Below are 21,509 nucleotides of genomic sequence, written 5' to 3'. Positions count from 1 at the left end.
CTGGTCTGGGTGGGGGTATGGTTCTATCCATGAAATGGAACAAAGCTAAGTAGGCCAGGGAGGATTAAACTCTTGATCTTGGCATCATTAACACTCTGTTCTAACCCACCGGGCTAACTAGCCACAGACAAAGACCAATTGGAGTAATAAATCACAGCAGCCAGAACAATGTGGTTTGAATTTATTTCTCATTTTTAATACATTAGTTTTATAATTTGATTTAAATATTTTAGGATTAATGAAGCCAAAGGCCCATGTTGCTGTCATTCAGAAGAGAGAAAGCAGAGAGGAAAAGCTATGCCACATAACTTCCTATGATCACCAGGCACAAAATGGTATTAAGGGCTGTGATGTCACTTTGTACAAGAGGTGTCAACCTAGAACATTGAGAGTAAATAACAATTTTTGAAAGTAATTTATGTTTAATAAACACAAAAGAGGTTTTGCAATTAAGGAAACCTTTCTGGACCACTTTGAATGCCAATAACTTATGAAACAAACAAAAAAAATTACTCCATTGTCTGTTGTTTGTTTGGTTTTGCCAAATTTTCATGCACTGTGTTTGATCCAAAAATGAGGTATGCATGTATCTTCAAATCCTGAAAGTGATTTATTTGCCTCCCAACTGCCTATTTCATTCTTATTATATAAATAGATTACTGGAGAGGATGTCTTAACATTATTATCCCTGTGGCTTTAGATGCCTGGAATATATTCAAAATCCCACTTACTTCCAAGGCCCATTATAAGTGGCACCTCTTCTAGGAAGCAGATCTTAACATTTTAAAATTGATTTCTTTTATACCATTATCATTTGTACTGCCTGCACCTTATATTTTGTGACTTGATTGTATGCAATTATTATTATTGTTGTTCGTTACTTTGCCTTGATCATTTCAATTATCATAACTGCCTCCCTTATGAAAAGATAAAACAATAAATTCCATGGGGGAAAAGGCAGAGTTAGATATTTCTTTGGTGACTCACACAGTACCAAATGTAAGTACAGTGTAAACCTGCTGAAGTTAATTTGAATTGAACGACTCTGTCTGTGATCTGTAAATGTTGTGGAATTGTTAATCTATAATGTTTTTGTTTTGGTCTCTTTCAACACCAAATAGGAAGAACACAGATGCTAAGAATATTTTATGTGAACTTTATCCAGAAAATATACTTTAATTACTTTTTAGCCTAATTTTCATTCCCTTTTTGGCGAGTAAATTGTCTTCAAACACATCTCTTCTCATATTGTCTACAGAATAATGATAAAATGTTAGATGTGGTGAGTATTTTCAATACCTTTGAAAATACTTTTTCTTTCATTTTCTAAGGTTTTTAATCAGTACTTTCTTTAATATAGTACGACTGTAGCACAACTGAAAAATATAAAATCCATCGCAATTTCAGCAGATTCATATCATCTCCCATGACAATAAATTATCGCCATTCATCCTTCATATGTTAGTGTCCAAAAAGATTAAGAAAATCATGTCCACCCTGGCAGTATAGGTAGAGACATACCGCCTGAAGTTATCTAACCACAACAGAAACTTGATCAGGATAAGGAAATGAAGTAACAGTAATAATGGTGATAAAGATAATAATAATGATAATAGTCAACTTTTATATAGTACCTGCTATGTGCCTGGTACTTTACATATATTAACTCATTTAATCCTCAAAAAAGCTTCATGAGCTAAATACAATAATTATCTCCATTATACAGATGGGAAATCAAGGTACCAAGTGATTAAGGGATTTCCTCAACATTATCCACTCAGGTAATCTGTTTCCACAGTCCAGTTCTTAGCCAGTGTGCATACCATATCTAAAAAGGGATGGTGAGAGAAGTTGATGTGTAAATTTGGCAATTCTGGATGCTTCTACCCATTCTATCCTAGAAGCAAGCCACAGTCTCTTGTGTAAGTTTTCTTAGCAGCTGAATAAATGACATCATTTCTAATGTCTGCCATGATGTTCTGTACCCTAGACAGCAGTGGTGCCCACCAGAGGGACAGAAGCATGAGTGACAACAACCTGTTCCACCACAGACACCACCTTCCTGGAATCTCAAAAAGACAGAGACAGTAAAAACAAACAAAATAAAACAGTACCTCTATTGCCTTAATACTTGTTTCACTTTCTTACTTATAATATCCAAATATAAATTTTGTTCATTTCTTAAAAGTGAATAACTGAAATAACGGTATGTCTGCTGCCAAATTGTGGGATTAAATCTCATAAATTCTCAAGGACTGAACTGTTTGTTTATACTTTCCCTGGAAGCACACCATGTTCTTTATGGATAATAACAAATATAAAAAAAAAAAAAACTCTAAAAGTAATTTCAGAGCATTTGATAATCAGGTCATGACATCATCCATATCAGATATGCTGAGAATATGAAGAACTTGATATGAACAGATGGGAGAGATAAAGAAATGTGGGAGCTATTGCTGAGGCAATGTGAGGTGCAATATTAAATTTTAATTGTTACTTCAAGCTCAGGAAATGTACAAAAACTAGTTGTTAACTACAGCACTGTTCCTCCAAGTGTGGTCTATAGTCCAGCACAATTATTATCTACAAAGTAGATAATAGAAAGTAGAAAATCTACTTAGAAGTAGAAAGTAGAAAATTAGAAGTAGAAAATCTCAGGTCCCGGGCCAAACCTGCTGAATCTGAATTTACATTTTGATAAGATCTTCCAGGTGATTCCTATGCACATTAAAATCTGAAAAGCAGCAAACTAGAGTGTCTCCTTATACTCAATATCAAAATGTAATATCAAATTACTTATATTCAACCTAGCATAATTTTAAGACCACAACTACCTGGTAGAAATAGAGTAATGGTAATATATTTTTGGCAATTTAAATATTACAAAACTATTTTGCAGGAATTTAGCTCACCTAATATCTCATTCCGCTATGAGAAAGTCAGAATATGTGTTTTTCCTGATGAAACTATTGCTAAAAGAGAAACTATACACGTGGCCAAATATGTAGAGGTGGTAATTTACACTTAGATCTTCTAAATCCAAATCCAATACCTTTTTCATTCACAAGCAAACCAGCTGTAGCTGTCAGAATATTTTTAAGTTGTGTCCTTGGAAGTGCTAAAAAGTTGACAGTATTTTTCTAAAACATAACTTATTCCCTGTTACAGCATATAGCATTCAGTGCTCCTAAAGGCAGAAAAGGTAATCTTAGTCAAGTACAAGTAAACTCAGTCAATGATGGATTTTCTCAACTTTTTCTGGGTACACTCATGATTTCAGGTTAAACTGGACATTTCAGATTTTTCCCTTCTCCTGAAATGGCATTTGGCTAATTGTGGGGCTAGGGTGGGGGTGGGGAGGGAGAACATGGTTGCTTCAGTTCTTAGTTCTGACTCCCCACAAAGCCACCTCTACTCATTTCTCATGCTATGGTAACATTCTCGGCAGGCTGCTGCCTCTCAGCATGCTAAACAAAGGGCAGAGACACAGGTATTGTATCCTTTCAAATTTTAGTTCTGACTGACTTTTATTGCTCCTTTTCAGGACCAACTCCAAAGGTGATGGTGGAAGTGGACAGGACAGGGCACAGAAAACTGCTCTCCTATGCCTTCCTCAGTGTCTAACTCTCTAGCTTCCTCTGTAATTCTTCCCTATTTCTTCTAGCCCAGAGAATTATTATCTCTTCAAAGGCAGGAAAAACTTGATCTTCAAGTATTCTTGTGTGGCTTTTTTTTTTTCTTTTTAAGCTTAAAAGCCAGGAATTTCCATAGTTGCCACTCCTCCTTGAGGCAATGCCTGTGTAAAGTCTAGTGACCTAAATGGAGGAGAGGTGACAGGCTAAAATGGAATGAAGTATGGCGAGCATCAGTCAATACTTAAAAATACAGTCCTTCCTGGTGTTCCATAATTCTCACAAGATAATATGTAAGGCTAGAGGTGTTGGACTCTCTAGAATTTAAATCATGGGAAATTAGGCTCACTTCATCTATGTTTGTCTGACAACATCTGAGGTACTATATTCAGTTTTTAGTGGTTCTCTTGAAATGTTATTGACAATGCAAGGGATGCCCAAAGGAAAATAATCAAAGTGGTGAGGTACCTGAGAATGATATAATGCGTGACCTGATTATAGGAATTATGATTATTTAGCCTAGGAAAAATAAAGACTAAAGGGAAATAAGTATTTGATTGTCTATAATATCATGCTGAAAAGAGTAAACACGCTGTTGTTGTTGTTGTTGTTGTTGTTGTTGTTGTTGTTGGGTTTTGCTCTAATGGAAGACTCAGAATCAATGAATTAAGTTCAAAAACTCAAATTTTAGTTCAGTTAAGTACACCAGAGATAATTCTGCCATTTCTATTTTACTCCTGCATAGAGCAACAGTACAGAAGAGCCCCAATTCCTGACATATCACTTAAAAGAGAAAGTCACTAGAAAGGCAAGCTTGCTGACCCATATTGAATGACGATGTGAGAAAGAAATAAACTTTTTATTATTTATGCCATTCCCTAATATTTTGTGGTTTTTACATTCTCCTAGCTTGATTAATACAGTAAGGAAGAACTTCCAAAGAAAAGAGTTCAGCAAAGGACCGAATTTCCCACGCAGAAGTGCCTACCCTATTATGGAGATTGTCAGGCAGTAAGGAATATACATTCTTTTAACAAATGTATTCATAAATTACTTACACATTTATTAAGCAATATATTCAGTGAGTGGATACTGTGCCCCAGTTATTCTGTCGTGCACTGGAGAAAAAGTGGTAGGTAACATCAGTATCACCTATCAGTATTGGCTAGTAGTTTTGATTAGGTGATTCCCACGTTTGTTTCCCATTCTAAGGTTTTTAGTGTCAGTTTATAATAGAATACTGCTACCGCCACATCCTACTCCTTAATGTTCCTATAACATCTAGCCATTCTCATTTTTTCTATATACACGAGAAGAACATGTTTGTATGTGTATATGTACTTTTTGTGTTTATGCAGATGTGCTTTACATTTCTGATCATTCACCTAACGATTGTTAGGAATTGTGAAGAATTTGAGATTTTATCTGAATTGCACATTAAGTCAGCTTGGATGCTAGCAGAAGGCAAAACACTCCTGGATCAGAAACAAAGGACAGTTTATTATTCACAGCAATAGCTGCAGCCAAAATATCAACATTTGCCTGAATCTCAGTTCCTTCAAGGAAGAATGATGAGATCCAGGTGACATATGGGCATGCAATGGGTTACATTAGAGAAAAGGAATCCCAAATTTAGAAAATGTCAGTCTTTCAGAATTGGCTCTAAGCAACCCTGTCCACACTTTGTCCCAGAGAGACATTATAATTTTTTATATAATGGACAACAAACAAACCTGCTCTCTGCTCTGGAAGGAGACATACCTCTCTCTTCTAAGGTTGTTCTCTACAAAAACATATTTGAAAATATAATCAGAACAAAAGTCTGTCAATACTTCTGCTCACAAGACATGCAGAAACATTAGATGTCCGTATAGAATTGTCTTGCAGTAATGATGCACACGAAATGATAAACTGTCACGAACCAGAACAAAGTCTAATTTTTCATCACCATACCTTCAATTTATTTTTTTAAATTTTTTTATATTTATTTATTTTTGAGAGAGATAGAGTGTGTGTGTAAGTGGCGCAGGGGCAGAAAGAGAGAGGGAGACACAGAATCTGAAACAGGCTCCAGGTTCTGAGCAGTAAAAGGAGCTAATATTTATTGAGGTCTTATCATATGCCAGGTCTTTTCAAACACTGCATGTGTCAACTCAATCCCAGAAACTACCAAGATATTTACAAATATTATATGCACTTTATATATGAGGAAGCTGATGCCAAAACATTTAGCAACTCATTTAAGATGTTCGATTAAATAATAGTTACCCCAACTAATAAGCAACTCATCTAATAAGTGGTGGGACTTAAATATGCATTTCTTGAAGAAGTGAATTGAATGAATAGATGGATAAATAAGTCTGGAACAGAAATGAAGCATCTGCAATTTATATGCGTTGAACTATGTACCAGATTTCAGTTTTGAGTTTGAATACAGTGCAGTTCTGTCCCAGACCTCACATATTACTAAAACCAGAGTAAAATCAGAGGCTAATGCATATTGTTATAGTATCTGTTGATTTCTAGAACTATAATATACTCAGAGACTCTTCATGTAAGTCTGTGCTGTAGCATGTCTAATTGAAGCTTTGTTGTCTAGGTTTAATTTGCCTGGCTTGGCCAAATTTCATGGTAAAAGACTAACTCTCTCTGAAAAAAATATGAGAATTTATTTCATACTTATTGTTCCTAGCAGTATGTTCACTGGCAGAACATTAAAAACAAGCAGAATTGCTCTGTTTTATTAGCTGTGGAATAGTACAATGGAAAAACTAGCTCATGACTGAAACAGAGAGAAGTCATTTCTGTGCTATGTCACTATCTCTGGATGTAGACAAAACTGTAGCTACACAAAGTATATACACACTATGTCTTGACTTTTGTTTTTCAAAAAATGCAATCTGTTTATTTCTAATCTTTCTCTTTACAGAATTATCTCTTTTGTCCATCTGTAAACATAAATTAGCATGTACTGGGGTAGAAGGAGATTGAAAATATGTATTACTGCATATCAACAGGATATATATGTGGACAGCAAGGTAGGAGAAGGGAGGGAAAGTTCAGAAAATTAGGAAAAATGTACCCATAATTCAACACCGCAACATGAAATCATTACTACACTAATCTGTATATTCTTCCAATGTTTAGTTTAAATAATTAATCAATAAATTCACACAATATTTTTTGAGCACCTGCTATGTGCCAGATACAGTTTAAGACACCAGAGATACAGAGATATACAAAATGATACAGACAAATATTCCTCCTGCACATTCTAGAGACGGCTTTTCAGACAGTATACAGCAAATTTTGAAAACTACTTTTTAAACATATGAACATTTACTCAAGTTACTCTTTGGTACCTGAATAGCTAATGACAAACTATTTTTCTGTGGTTGTTGTATGTTCTTGGTGTCTTTTCTTTTTCTTTCCCTGTTTTTAGCAAATATAATAAATATCTTGACAGATCAATTTTTCCTCTATATTTTGCACAAGTCTATTCTTTCAGTGATATTTCCCCTGGACTTCTGCATGCTGCCTTTGGACCCTGTTCTGCTCTTGTTTCATGCAAGAGTCACATTTAATACACTGACATTTCTGCCAGCAGAATTATCATTAAATGACTTCAGAGGTAGTATAGAGTGATGCTTCTGAAATCTCCTTATCCATAACTGATAGTTGACATTTCAAGATTAAAGTTCCATCTGTGTTCTCCTTTAAAATGCACATACCACTATAATACTAATATCTTGCAAACCTATAATCATCCACACATTTTAAAGAATAAATAAGAAAAAGGCTTGATAGGGTAGAAGAAGAAAGCAGGAGGCCAATGGTGAACACACTATCCTATGCATAAAATGCAGGTTAAGTTCATTTGTGTGTGTGTGTGTGTGTGTGTGTGTGTGTGTGTGTGTACGCGCGCGCGCGCATGTGTGTGAGATTGCATATTTCATCGTTACTATGAATATCTGCTATGGGATTATCTGGTATTAAAGAATTCTGTCCCAGGCATCTGGATGGCTCAGTAAAGTGTCCAACTCTTGATTTTGGCTCAGGTCATGATCCTAGGGTTGGGGGATCTGGCTCCCAGTTGAGCTTGACATGGAGCCTGCCTAAGATTCTCTCTCTCTCCCTGTGCCCCTTCTCCATCCACGCGTGCTTGTGTGTGTGCACATGCAAACTCCCTCCCTCTTCCTCTCTCTCTCTCTCTCCCTCTCAAAAAAAAAAAAAAAAAGAATCCTTTCCAAGTATAAGCATGTGTGTAGTTGGCTGGGTAAAAGGGAACAGGTGTGGCTCTCATTAGCACGACATTTTTGTTGTCTGAAGTCAATAAATAGGAGTGATTTATATATATCATTAGACTGCTATAATGCTTAAGGGTAAGAAAAAGCTGGGGATGAGGTAGGTTCATAGATTGTTGTAACTGTAAAATCTAGTATAGTTATTTCATTTTCATTTTCAGATAAAGGAGCTGAGGACTAAATAAACTGAGCAACTTGAGCAAGTCATAAAAATAGTATATTTCTAATCCAATGTCCTTTCAGTTCTAGCTCGCTGCCTCCATTCCAGGGTGAGCATTGGGACATTTTATAGCGGCTGTTGAAAACTTCTACAGTCTTTCATCTTTTTGGAGGAATGATGAAATTAGTAAATGTTTTTCTTTATTTTTTCCTTTTGACCTGGGACTTTAATATTTTTTCTGAACTGCTTTATGAATGCACTTTATGTAAATACAGAACAGGATGGGAAAAGGAGTAAAGGAAAATAGAATACAATAATTTAAAAGGAAATTCAATGAATTAAATCTTTCTTCCTTAATGTGTAACAATATATAAAGCTTCAATTTGTGTTGTTTTCATATGAAAATTCAAAACATTGCATTACATTGACAGGAGCCATTCAATCTCTCCTTTGGGGGTCCTGGTTCTCAAGACAAAATGGTGTATCTCCCTTTCCGGTTGGGAATTATGCCAGCCACAAACTTTTTGGGCTTCTTAAGGCAAAGTCCTGTCTGTCCTTAAGGAAAGCTAACTAATTGTTTTTAATTCTAATGGATCTAGGCTCTGTTCTAACAGATGATTGTGCTCTTCTCCAAGAGTCTGATAGTCGTATTAGGAGAGAAAAAGGAGCAAAAAACAATTTGTGCATTTATTTATGAGGGAGTGAAAGAGTGTGGGTGAAAATTCTTGGGAATACTGGAAAGTTGGGAAGATGAGTCAGAGGAGTGCAGAAACCAAAGGTCAAATGCTAAGCATAAGCCCTAAATGGACCTGCTTTCAGAAATTCCTGGGGCAAGGAGGTAGGGACAAAGACTTTACAGGAAGGCTATTCTAACACTCAGGAGCTGAGCTAGGCAAGAAACCTATCTTCAGCCATCTGTGTCATTATATGATGGAAATACTTCCTTTGCCTGCTAACTTGTGACTGAGACCAGTGAGGCACACATCACTCCAGTCTTCCCAGGTAACGTTATTTGGTTGCTCCACTGCTGATTGCCCACAAATTCCCAGGATATCTGTATGCTGATGGATTATCAATCACTTATTACTGAGGAGAAATGTGAATCTGTATTTGAGGGCAGAATGGAATATACCAAACAAGACTGGAGACATAAATCTCATTACTCACTTTCTGTAAAAGTTGATCTTTTTTTGCTATCAATTTTTCTGAGAAGATAGATGAATACTTGGATAAAAGTATATTTTTGATGACTCTCTATTTTTTTTTTTTATCAATTCCTTTGGTCCTCAAAGGGTTTATGATTTAGGAAGTGAGAAATAAAAGGCTATAGTGCTTTGTAAGGTACACACTATTAGGTGAGAAGTAGCTGGCAATTGTTTCTTATTAACACTACTTAAGGAATAGACAGGAAGTGTCATGATGCTGCACTAATAGCAAATCTAATTTAGATTCAGTTTTCAAACAGAACAAGACTCTTCCCACCAAAATCTTTTACACAAGATTATAGATACCAGATAGGGAAGCCAGAGCATAAAATGCATCCCCTCTGACTGTCTACAGTCATTAGCAATCAAGAGGACAGAGCTGATGGGGCGCCTGGGTGGCGCAGTCGGTTAAGCGTCCGACTTCAGCCAGGTCGCGATCTCGCGGTCCGTGAGTTTGAGCCCCGCGTCAGGCTCTGGGCTGATGGCTCGGAGCCTGGAGCCTGTTTCCGATTCTGTGTCTCCCTCTCTCTCTGCCCCTCCCCCGTTCATGCTCTGTCTCTCTCTATCCCAAAAATAAATAAACGTTGAAAAAAAAAATTTAAAAAAAAAAAAGAGGACAGAGCTGAAGTTTTACTCTGGTATCTTGGGGTTCACAAGGAGAGATTAAGAAAAGTGATTAACAATAAGCTATTTATGTAAAAAAAGATCTTTAGTAGATGAGAATGTGGAAGTGTATAACACATATTAGTCCTTGGTAAGTTTAACCTCCCATCACCCTCCCAGAAAATACTCATAAGCAATCAATGTGATTTGGTTTGGCTTTGTTTTAAAATATTTAGTTAAAAATTAATCTGGATATTTCTCTTAATTCACCAGTTCTTCAGCTAAATTATTTAATCACGCAAGACTATTTTAGACAGAGACAATTTAAATTATTTTCCCCCATGCTATTTTAGCTTATTTTTTTTTTACTATTTACTGGATCATTAGTGGAAATAATGAAATAATCCTTTCCTTCTTTTTCTGTACTTACTATGCTATCTTGGAGAAAAAGAGAGAAACAGAGAGAGACAGAGAAGAGAAGAGAGCTTGTATTTCATTCTTTTTTCTATACTCATCTTTCCGGATAATTATTCATTCTTGAATAATGCATGTCAGTTGAATTTGCACGTTTACATAATTTATAACTGCCAATACACAGTTTTGTGCAACTAACAAATTAAAATATTATGCCCATTAAAATGTACATTCCTTATTTAGATTATGCAGTATTTCTTAGGGAATGGGAATGACTTAAAAACATTTTATAGTTATTTACTAAGGCCTACTTCTCTTGTAAAACATGCAAGCCATAAACTCCAAGATACGCATTATATTCTGAGGGTTATTTCCTTAAAATAAAAATAAAATTTGTTATTTGTAAAATTTAAGGGGCGCCTGGGTGGCGCAGTCGGTTAAGCGTCCGACTTCAGCCAGGTCACGATCTCGCGGTCCGTGAGTTCGAGCCCCGCGTCAGGCTCTGGGCTGATGGCTCAGAGCCTGGAGCCTGTTTCCGATTCTGTGTCTCCCTCTCTCTCTGCCCCTCCCCCGTTCATGCTCTGTCTCTCTCTGTCCCCCCAAAAATAAATAAAACGTTGAAAAAAAAAATTAAAAAAAAAAATTAATATATAGTTGTAATTATCAGAAGTTGTATCTACATTTATGAATTACTGTCCCCCCAAAGACTATATATAAATGAATACTTAATATGCCTAGTCTATTAATTTGGTTACATATTTTTATGTATCAATTAGTTTTTTAAGTGTGTGTATTAAGTAATTTAAGTATGAGGTTATAATTTATTAAGGCATGATTTATGTACATACCCTTTTTTTTTTTTTTAGGGATATGTATGAGAAACATATACAGCTATGTAACCACCATCACACTTAATATAGAGAATATTCCTGTCATCCTTCCCAAATTCCCTGATTTGCATTTGTGGTCAGTGCCCCCTCCTACCACCAGTCTCTACCAACCACCACTTTGTTTTCTAAGTTTTGTCCTTTGCAGAATGTCTTATAAATGAAATAATATGGTATGTAACCATTCAAATCTGGCTTCTTAGCATAATGTCTTTGATATTCATCCATGTTGTTGCATGTAACATTAGTAGTTCGCTGATTTTTTTATTCCTATTATTTTATTGTATGGATGTACCACAATATGTTTTTCCATTCACCAGTTGATACACATTTGGATTGTTTCCATTCTTGAGGATCACTGTCAATAGATATTTATTTACTGCCTCTCCCTATAACAAGATTATATTTTTCTCCCTTTGATATCAGGGTTCTTCAATAAAATGTGAGCAGAAGTACTTGTACAGCTTCTGAATACAAGCTTTAAGGAACAATTCATGATTCTTCTTCATGTTTTTCCCTCCACCATGAAAAATGCATGTCCCCAATAGGGCTGCCCCTTCAGCCGAGATCTAGAAAGAAGACCCATGAAGCAGAGTCACAGTCAACCCGCAGTCTACCTGAGTGAGAAATGAACATCTGCTGTTGTATGAAATGGAAGTTTTGAGTTTGTTACCTCAGTATAAGCTGGACAAACTGACTGCTAAACCTCAGAAACTGCTTCTTTCTACCTTGCTTAACTTCATCTAACAATTGAAATCTAGTTCCTTGAACTTCTGTCTTCACTCCCTTGAGCCTGATACAGGACTGCCTTTCATTTCCAACTTCTTTACTTCGTCATTATTATTTTGATTGGGTTGTCTTCCTGCTGCCATTCCCTCCAAAACCGAGTCTTTAAATCGCAAATTTACATCTTCATACTAATGTGCTATAGCAGATGTTCAACTAGTCTCACAGTTTTGAATTTATAATCTCCTAACCTAGATGATGTATTCATGATAACTATATGAACCTTAAAAAAACAATAAAACTCTCCTAATATTATGTTTTGTCTAAAAACCTCCAGTGACTACTCACTAATTGTAGGGTTAATCTGACCATCTCACCTTTGCTTACAAGGTACTTTTTGTTGGCTCTTGAACTCCCTCCTCTGTCACTTTTACCATTACAAATATCTTCTGATACTCTACTGAATGAATCTCTCTTCCAATCATATAGGTATACCCCTTGCTCCAGGATTTAAAACAGATTATTTCTATCTACTTTGTGCCCTATTTTTTCCCCATCATTCAAAATTCTCCAGGACATCTTAAATTCCATTATTGTAGAAAAACTTTCTACTAATTCCACTCAGTTACCATTAGGTCCTCTAAGCCATGCTCCACAAAACAGCCAAAAGGAACTTTAAAAGCACATATTTATCTTCCCTTCTCTCTACCCTACTTAAAATTATTTCACTGGCAGTTAGGATAAATACTGAAATCTTTAGAACTAAAGGGATTGTCCCTCCCTACCTTTCAGCCTCTGCCCTTCCCTCCCTAGCATTCTGGCTGTTCAGGTTCTCTTTTTTGTTCCACTGAACATGGTGCTCCCTCCCACTGTGGGATCTTTGGGCTTGCTATTCTCTCTGCCTAGAATGTTATTCTTTCATCTCCCTTCTAGTTAACTCCTTCCTATCCTTCAGATCTCAGCCCTGTTATTACTTTTTCAGAGAAGCCTTCCCTGACTTCTCCAAGGAGGCCCAAACTTCTTACTATATGCTTTTATAGTACCATTTACCTACCCCGCCTCAACCTACTTACCACACTTAAAATTTTACATTTATTTGTGTGATTATTACATCATCTACCTGTTTGGGCTTCAGCATTATAGACTCATATCACCCATGGAACAAAATTTGTGTATTTTTTGCTGGATGTTCCTCAAAGTCCAGCAGCCCATGGTATGTGGAGTCTTCACTCAGTATCTCTACTATACTGATTTGTTGTAGTCTTGCATTAATTTGTAATTTAGATCTGTATCACTCTGTATTGGCATTTCTTCTTGTTTGCATATCTCATCACTGTACCAACAGACACAGACACTTAGTGAGTTCTATGCTGTTAGTTGAATAAATGAATAATCTCTGGTTACTCTCAAATATGAATACTATTAGATTGAAGGTCAGTCGATCAGCAAAATTACTATCAAGATGCAGCCACTTCCAAAAATTTTAGTCCAGTTCATTTACATATTCAAACAAAACTGTTTAAATAAAACCACTGAACGCCTACTATCATCAGCACCATGATTAAGGTTGCCGGATAAAATTTCAATCATGAATAATTTTTTTATTGTATGTCCCCAATATTGTAGAGGGCAGAATTATACTAAAAGTAATCTGTGGTTTATCTAAAGCTCAGGATTTTTATTTGCTTAGTCTGGCAACCCTAACAATGATACTCCTTGAAATGATAATTGTTGTTTTCCATTGAGTGCTGATTGTTAATCACACAGAGCATCAAGTGCTGTCTATTGATGATTTTATTTCATCTTTACAACCAAATGAGTAGGTCCTATGAACATTCATTTTGAACACATGGAGAAACTAAGGCACAGAATAAAGACCTTGCTCAGAGTTACACAACTATTAAATGGCAAGTCTTATAGATATATCTCTCAAGGTATTTAAGAACTCGAAGTCTACACTCATAGTCACTGTAATACGCCACATCATCTTATATTATCTAAGCTATTGAACATATACCAGGCAACTTCAGAGACAACAAACTTTTGTCATTGAGTACTCTGAGTATTTTATAACTATGGTAATCCAAAGATCCCAACATAAGACCCAGAATTAGATTTGTGAAACAGCAAATGAATTTCTGACATCGTCTAAGAAATTTCAGCCACTATATGGATTCTGAATTTACATGAATGTGCTACATATCACTGTCTCTGTAACCTATTACATTGGGTCTATTATTGCCCATGAGTTAACTTTTAAAGAGTTTTCTATGACATAGAGAAAAATCTAGATATAATGTTCATGTCCTAAGGTCAATGTAATGGATACCTCTCCTGGTGACAAAACATCTCCAAAATCAAGTTTTCTTTGAAGATTTATAAAGATTTGCACTATAGTCACTGTTTTATTTTAGGGGTAACTTTCAATATTAATGGACCACCCAGTGCTTCCTAGTGTAATCATGTAAATACTATGTAAATGGGTCCAGTTTTTTTTTTTTATGTTTCTACTTTTGTATCTCTTTTGTAAGTATTAATTCCAATTTGCCTCTCTTTAAATTGAACTGTGAGGTAACTTAAAATAGTTCCTGAGTTCTATCCAAAAGGCAACTTGAGAAAATTGATGGATTAAGTGATTCTTGTGCAGAGTTTAAATATTAGCTTCAAAGATGGTAAGGAAGAAATTTCAAAGAATATCATATATCAAGAATGTTGATCCTTAAAGGTGTTGTGCATTCAATCATCCTTTTTTACCATATTCTTTCAAGAAAATGAGACTCTTCAGGTTTCATACAAAGTAAATCTCTGTTCCTTCATCACTAGATAACTTTTGCCAAGCTGTGGGTCTTAGATACAGATTTAAAATGGCTATGTCCCACACCGAGCCTATACATGTTCTCTCCCTGGTTTATTTAACTTAGCTCCCTCATTCTTTCTGACCCTCTTCACACCACTCCCATGAGATCTTGTCACTCAGTACACCCAGGGATAAGCTGCCTCTTTCTCTGATGTGGTGACAATAATACAAAGACAGTATACAGGCTCTTAAGTCAGACAGACTTGAGTTTAAATCCCAGATCTATTTATTAGCTGTGTGACTAGAGCTAAGTATTTAATCATTCTCTCTTTCAATGTATTCACTTGAAAAACCACAATAATAGTAGCACCAACCTCTTAGGGTTGTTGCAAATATTAAGTGGATAATGCATGAAGATCATAGGTAAAGAGTAAGGAGTCAAAATGTTAACCAATCATTGTTATTATCATTTCATGGCAGCAAAATGTGAATAACATACTTCATAAACAAAACAAAAGTCCCAGTTTGTGTCTATTAGACTACACTCAAATCTCTCCTCTCAATTTTCCTACCAATAAACTGGTATTCTTTTTAGATTTCAAAATGCACCAAAGGAAAGCTATTAAATTTGGCAATATCAGTGAAAAACACAGAGCAGCACATATTGCCAACTTTGCTCACTTCTACCCATCCCCCACATGTCAGTACTCTAACTGGACTGGACTTGTCCTTGAGTACAGCCTCCAAAAAGTAAAATAAATGTATTCATTTGCTTAAATTATCAAAAGTATACTCTCCTAGTATAAAATTCTCTCCTGATTTAGAATACAAAATTGGAGCAAATATTTTTCATTTTGTTCATACCATTATCATTGAGTTCTGCAAAGTATGGTAGAACTTCAGTGCTCCCCAGTGAGAAATATATTAATTCTCTTTCTTCCTGGTTGAATGCCACACCGCCAGCCTGCCTGCCATTTTTTTTTCAACCTGACAGGAATATTGTTTATTCATTCATATCTCAATAGAAATTGCATCAGACCTGGGATAAATTACTCAGATCAAAACAGTATCTCTGTCTCTTTCTCTCTCTCTCTCTCTCTCTGTCTTTCTCACTCTCTCTGTCCTCAGGCCTCATTGTGCATAATGCATCATTTTCTTAGGACACAAAAACTAATTTTCCCTTCCTAGTAGTAGTAGTAATAGTAGTAGTAGTAGTAGTAGTAGTAGTAGTGTGTAGACATGGGAGACATCCATGTATCTCCACACCAGGGAGACTTGTAAAAGCCCATATTTGCATTCTCATTAGGTAGAGTTTCCTATGTCTGCATCTTTAAAATTGTGTCAGTGCTTGAAGCAGCAGATATTTTGCCACAAAATAAACTTTGGAAGTCTTCATGATCTGCAAAACTGATTATGGATCCACAAGTAGCTGCTTATGGTAATTGCAACAATATCTCCATGTTGGTATATTCTCTACTATAAATGTTGTTAACAAATAATTAGTGCTTGAAACTTTCTTTTGTAGAAAAATAGTGTTTGAGAGGGTGGCACTGGTCATTGTTAAGTTATATCTTTTTTTAATTAAAATAAATACCCATAGGACCCCTTATACAAAAACTCTGTGCTGAATACTTGGAAAAATGGAAAACACTAATATGTGTATGAAGCATTCAATTCTTAAATTCATTCCTTTGATAAATATTTGTTAAAAAACTACTACAGTTCAAACTTTGGGCAAACCCTAAGGATCCAGGTTCCTATTTTCATGCATTTTGCATTCTAAATAAGATACATATTAACTAAGTAACCATTATTTTCATTTATACAATTCTTTAAAGAAGGTTTAGTTGGTCCTATCAATGTGCATTAGACTGAATGGGGAATGAGGATGAATCAAAAAAAAAAAAAATCTAAAAACCTAGCATTGCTACTTCAAATAAAATAAAAATTACTAGATAATCATTTGGTCTGTTATATTTTTAACTAAAAATGAATTTCCCATGTGTGTTTATTTGATTAGCCTCTCATATAAAATTGTGGAAAATTGTGGTTATCTATATCATGCCTAGATTAAAACAGAATTCTCCTTGAAGGAAAAATGTATATTCTGAAATCTATTGTTTTCACCAATTGGTGGGGGGGGGGGGGTATTATGTAACTTCTTTAGGAAGATCAGAGCTCCAAAACTTAAACGCGAGTTAATGAACAGGTATGATTTTATATACTGCTATCACGTTAAGTTTCTTTGAATATTACTGCTTTAGGACTGTAACTCAGATGTAATGAAGTTGAAGTTATGAGCAGAGGATTACTTATATAGGAAAGCCAAATGTGTAATGGAAAAGAACTCTAATTCATAACTCAACAAAATGTTACTAAATTCTTAATTTGGGCTAGATCCAGGGCTTTGAGTTTATCATAATAGTGACTTCTCTGGGGGAAATCAGGAAGGTTTCCCCAAAGAATGTTTTTGCCAGGTTTTCAACTGTGAATAGATGCTCATCAGATTGAGAGGAGGCAAATGAACATTCCAGGGCTATGGAACAACTGGAATAAACCCATGAAGGTATTAAAGAGCACTGCATGTTCAGAGGACAGAAAAAAAAATAGAATGGATTATTAGGAAACAGTAGTGGCATTGTTGTATATCATACTAAAGAGTTTAGATTCCATTGTTTTTAGTGGTGAACCAGCAGTGGTTTTCATGTAGCACTGTGACAAGATCAGATTTACTTTTTAGAAATTCTTCTCTGCGGGGCACCTGGGTGGTTCAGTAGGCTGAGCATCCGACTTCGGCTCAGGTCATGATCTCGCAGTTGGTGAGTTCAAGCCCCACGTCAGGCTCTGTGCTGACAGCTTGGAGCCTGAAGCCTGCTTCAGATTCTGTGTCTCCCTCCCTCTCTGCCCCTCCTTGTTCTCTCTCTCTCTCTCTCTCTCTTTCTCTCAAAAATAAACATTAAATTTTTTTAAAAAAATTCTTCTCTGCTGTTAGTGTGAACTATATGAGGATTGAGCAGAATACAAACAGGAAGACAACTAGAGCAATAATCTAGTTAAGAGATTATTAGCTACATAATCCATAATCTGGAATTATTACATCTATGGTAGTTATTCCTAATGGGAAAGAACAGGGAAATTTAATACATATAGGATTGTCAGATTGTTTTAAACCGAAAGTATTTAAGCATAGCAACAACTTGACTATAAATTAACATCATGGGTGAACAGTTTTTGACCAGAGAAGCAGGAAGCCATAGCTCATGGGATATCACCCTCATAACCAGCATGGATTTTGATCTGAAACCCAAACAATAAAAATCAGGGTTTCAGGTTTTATATTTCTTAAACATCACAAGAAAGCTAAAATGTTTAGGCCTATTTATGTTCCTGTTTTTATCTTTTACAGATGACTTATATTTCCATACTTCTTTAAGCTATAGTCACCAATGTCAGTTTCTAGACAGGGGCAGTTTGTAGAATCTACAGTTGCTGGGCGAACTCTCTGCTTTGGGTTTCTAAGCAACATACTCCGCATGTGGTCAGAGCTAAAGTTTGTTTTAGTCTGGGGTGTTTTGGCTTCTGCAGAAAGTTTTCTTTTTTTTTTTTTTTTTAAGTTTTCAACCATGCTTATTAGTAGTTTATCATCAAATGCATAAAATTGCCTACCATAAGGAAAGTTGCAGGTATGAAAGAAAACAAAGACATGGGCAATACTTTTCTACATATTGATTTGTACAGAGTTAGATTCACTCATGCTATCCTTTAAACCAATTTTCCTGCTTCTCTGACTTAATATTTTTCTGTGTACTTATTTCCCTTGTTGGTCAAGAAAATCAATGACATCTCTCCAGGCATACAAGGTAAAATGGAGAGGGTTTCCTTTCAGTGTGCTACTACATTCTCTAATCCAACTGGGGTCAGTCGCTGCTGAGGAAAATCAAACCCAACTCCTCACTTGTCATCAAGCACTGGCTGCCCTGTTGGGAGAGAGAAACCTCCTAAGCACACATTAAGTGCATGTATGCATTTCCTCTGGCTCTGGAATGCAGTAGAGCCTGCAAAGCCTGTAGCATAATCTCGAGGATGTCTATTCCTGTGCTGCTGAATCCTACTTGGGGACTGGGAATTTGGATTGATCTTTGTTGACCTGAAGCATTTATTAATTCTTCTAGGCTATGAAACACCGGAAAATCTAATTGTGGAAGACTGTAATTTAACCCCACCTCTCTCATCTCAAACACAGGCAGATGACCCCAAAACACAGCCCTTGAAAGAGACTTCTCCCTTGGGAAGAATGGGGTCATTAACTTATACGCTGTACCAGTAGCAAAATGAAGTTTGGAAATAATGTTCAGAAGTCAGAAGTCAGAAGACCCTCCTCCCTCCTAGTAGATCACTGCATACATTCCACCTCCTTCGTATTTCTCTCCCATCAGGTTCCTTCTTATTTTCTGGTTGATCAGATCCTCATTTGTACCTTATGATCCATCCATACTAACCTATCTGTAGCTCAATGAAAACACAATGCTCTTTCATGCTTCTCTTCTAATTCTCTAAGCCCATGTAAAGGGTCTTTTTCTCTCCTGTTTACCTTCTGAAACTTCACTTTTTCTCTAAGATGTGATTCTGAAGTTACTTCTTATGTAAAAATGGTTTCAATAACACATCCTTACTTTCCTTTAATTCCAAAATCCTTGCTCAAAGCTGCACATAGAAGCTATTTGATACATACGTTTTTTAGAATGGAATACAAGAAATTTGTTTATAACCAGTTTTTAATTAATTAGGTTATGATTTTGAGCAGATTTCTTCATTTTGCTAGGAATAAGTTTCTACATCTGTAAAATGGGTATAAACTAGATGATCTCAAAGATTCTTTCTATGGTAGCTACTAGAGTCATTAGGGCTGTTCATATTCAGTGAATATTCTCATCCTTCACCTATCAGACCTATGTTGGGCTGAAGTATGGCATGGCCAAGTGACTTTAGTGGAAATGACACATGCTCCTTACCAAAGTGAGACCCTGCACTGCCTGCTTCTTTCTTCTCCATCCCTTCCTTGTAATGACTAAAAGCAGGGGTTGAAATAAAACTGTGCACTATGATGGCCTATATTGGATACGTAACAGGAGTGAAAAACTTTTTTCTCAGACTTTGGAGTTGTACCACAGTATAACATAGTCTTTCTGAAGTTCAACCTTCACATTTCATGATTCTATTTTATTTAATAGAAGATACACACTTGAATACAAGTCTAAAGTCTGGTCATAAAAGTTATGGTTTCCAAAAATCTATTACATTAATATGTACTATATAAGAGTTATTTTAAAACTATCAACAACATTTGAAGCATTAAAATGTGCTTCTATTTAATGTCAGTAAGCAATTACAATAAAATAAAAAGACTTCAAAATTAGTTTTATGTAAACCATAAAGAGAAATGGGGTAGAATGGGAACTATTTTCCTCTTCTGCATTTAATTTATAGTCAGAAAAGATGGTTTAGTTTCAATATTTTGGAAAACAGTGTTGCACATGGACTTAATTTTACTAAAAATGCAGTGTTTGTATATATTATTTTCCAAGTCATTCCTCTTTCCATGAAATGTGGCTAATTTTTCCCTTCTCTGCTGTAATACATCTTCACGATTTCATGAGTTATATGGTAATTTTTTTTTAATATTAGAGAAATTTTTAAAATATATTTTCCAACTTTAAAGCTATCATCAGAAAGTTAGACAAATGTCAAAACAATCCAAATAAATATTTTAAAAATTCAGGCATCCATATGTTTCTAATTTGAGAGACCAGTCATTTGAATAGATTGAAAAATCAAAAGATGGCTGATATTTTTTAATTTTATTCAGAAAGTTTTATAATGTCAAATTTGAAAAATACATTTTCTATGGGAAAATCCTTTAGTTGCTTATCAATAAATCACATCCTCTCTTGCCATTAGTTATAAAACTTTTGCTTTTTCTAACTAGACTCTGTGTTGGCAGAGAATGAAGATGCTATTAGTTTTTGATTTATAATACTTATCCAAAACACTTCGGATCTCCACTTTTATTCATGCTAACTAATAATAAAGCAGTCCTATTTTCATACTGAAATCTGAATCATGCTCCTTAATCATATACCAAGGTTTAAAAAGCCCTGAGACAATTAAGAACAGATTTGTGATTTGACAAATTGAGTTCAAACTCCTAGTAGTCAGCCAACCAGCTGGTATCCTTGGAGAATTACCTCCCTTCTAGAAGCCTCTGATTCCATGTTTACAAATGTAGGTATTGATAATTATCTGCTTCATAGATTTGTATGAGAGATAAATGGAATATGACATTTAGTTCCAGAACTATGGGTTCCAGAAAGCCATTTTGTTTTGTTTATTCTATAGTTCCAGTGCCCACCGTGCCTTAAACAGAGGAGGTTTGTATAATGTTTGTTGAGTCAATGACTGAAGATGAATACAATGGATCAATGACTGAATAAAGAACTTTACATAATATACAATATATTGAATAAGTTTTATAAATCATTGTAATCATTATTACTATTCCAAGATACACTCTCTACTTTTACCCTTACACTCACCCAAGATTTTGTGGTTTGGCTCTTTTAAGAAAATGTTTTGATTGATTTTTTATAATGTTAATAAATCAAATGCTATGGCCTAAGATCCTAGACTACTACAAAGAAAAATCCTTACATAGCTCTGATGAAAAGTCATTCATTCTTTTCAGTATTCTTTACTTTCACCATCTTTCAGGATTCGATTCACT

General features: G+C 35.4%; 1 protein-coding gene across 1 annotated transcript in view; it reads right to left on the bottom strand.

The window, feature by feature from the left end:
- Positions 1–21,509, bottom strand: part of VGLL3 (vestigial like family member 3) — a 147,979-nt gene that overhangs the window by 59,100 nt on the left and 67,370 nt on the right. The window lies entirely within an intron of this gene.

The sequence above is a fragment of the Puma concolor genome, chromosome C2 (assembly GCF_028749965.1).
Source record: "Puma concolor isolate L17-30 chromosome C2, mPumCon1.1.hap2, whole genome shotgun sequence".
In the NCBI taxonomy this organism is placed as follows: Eukaryota; Metazoa; Chordata; class Mammalia; order Carnivora; family Felidae; genus Puma; species Puma concolor.
This window is presented reverse-complemented; position numbering and strand designations above follow the sequence as displayed.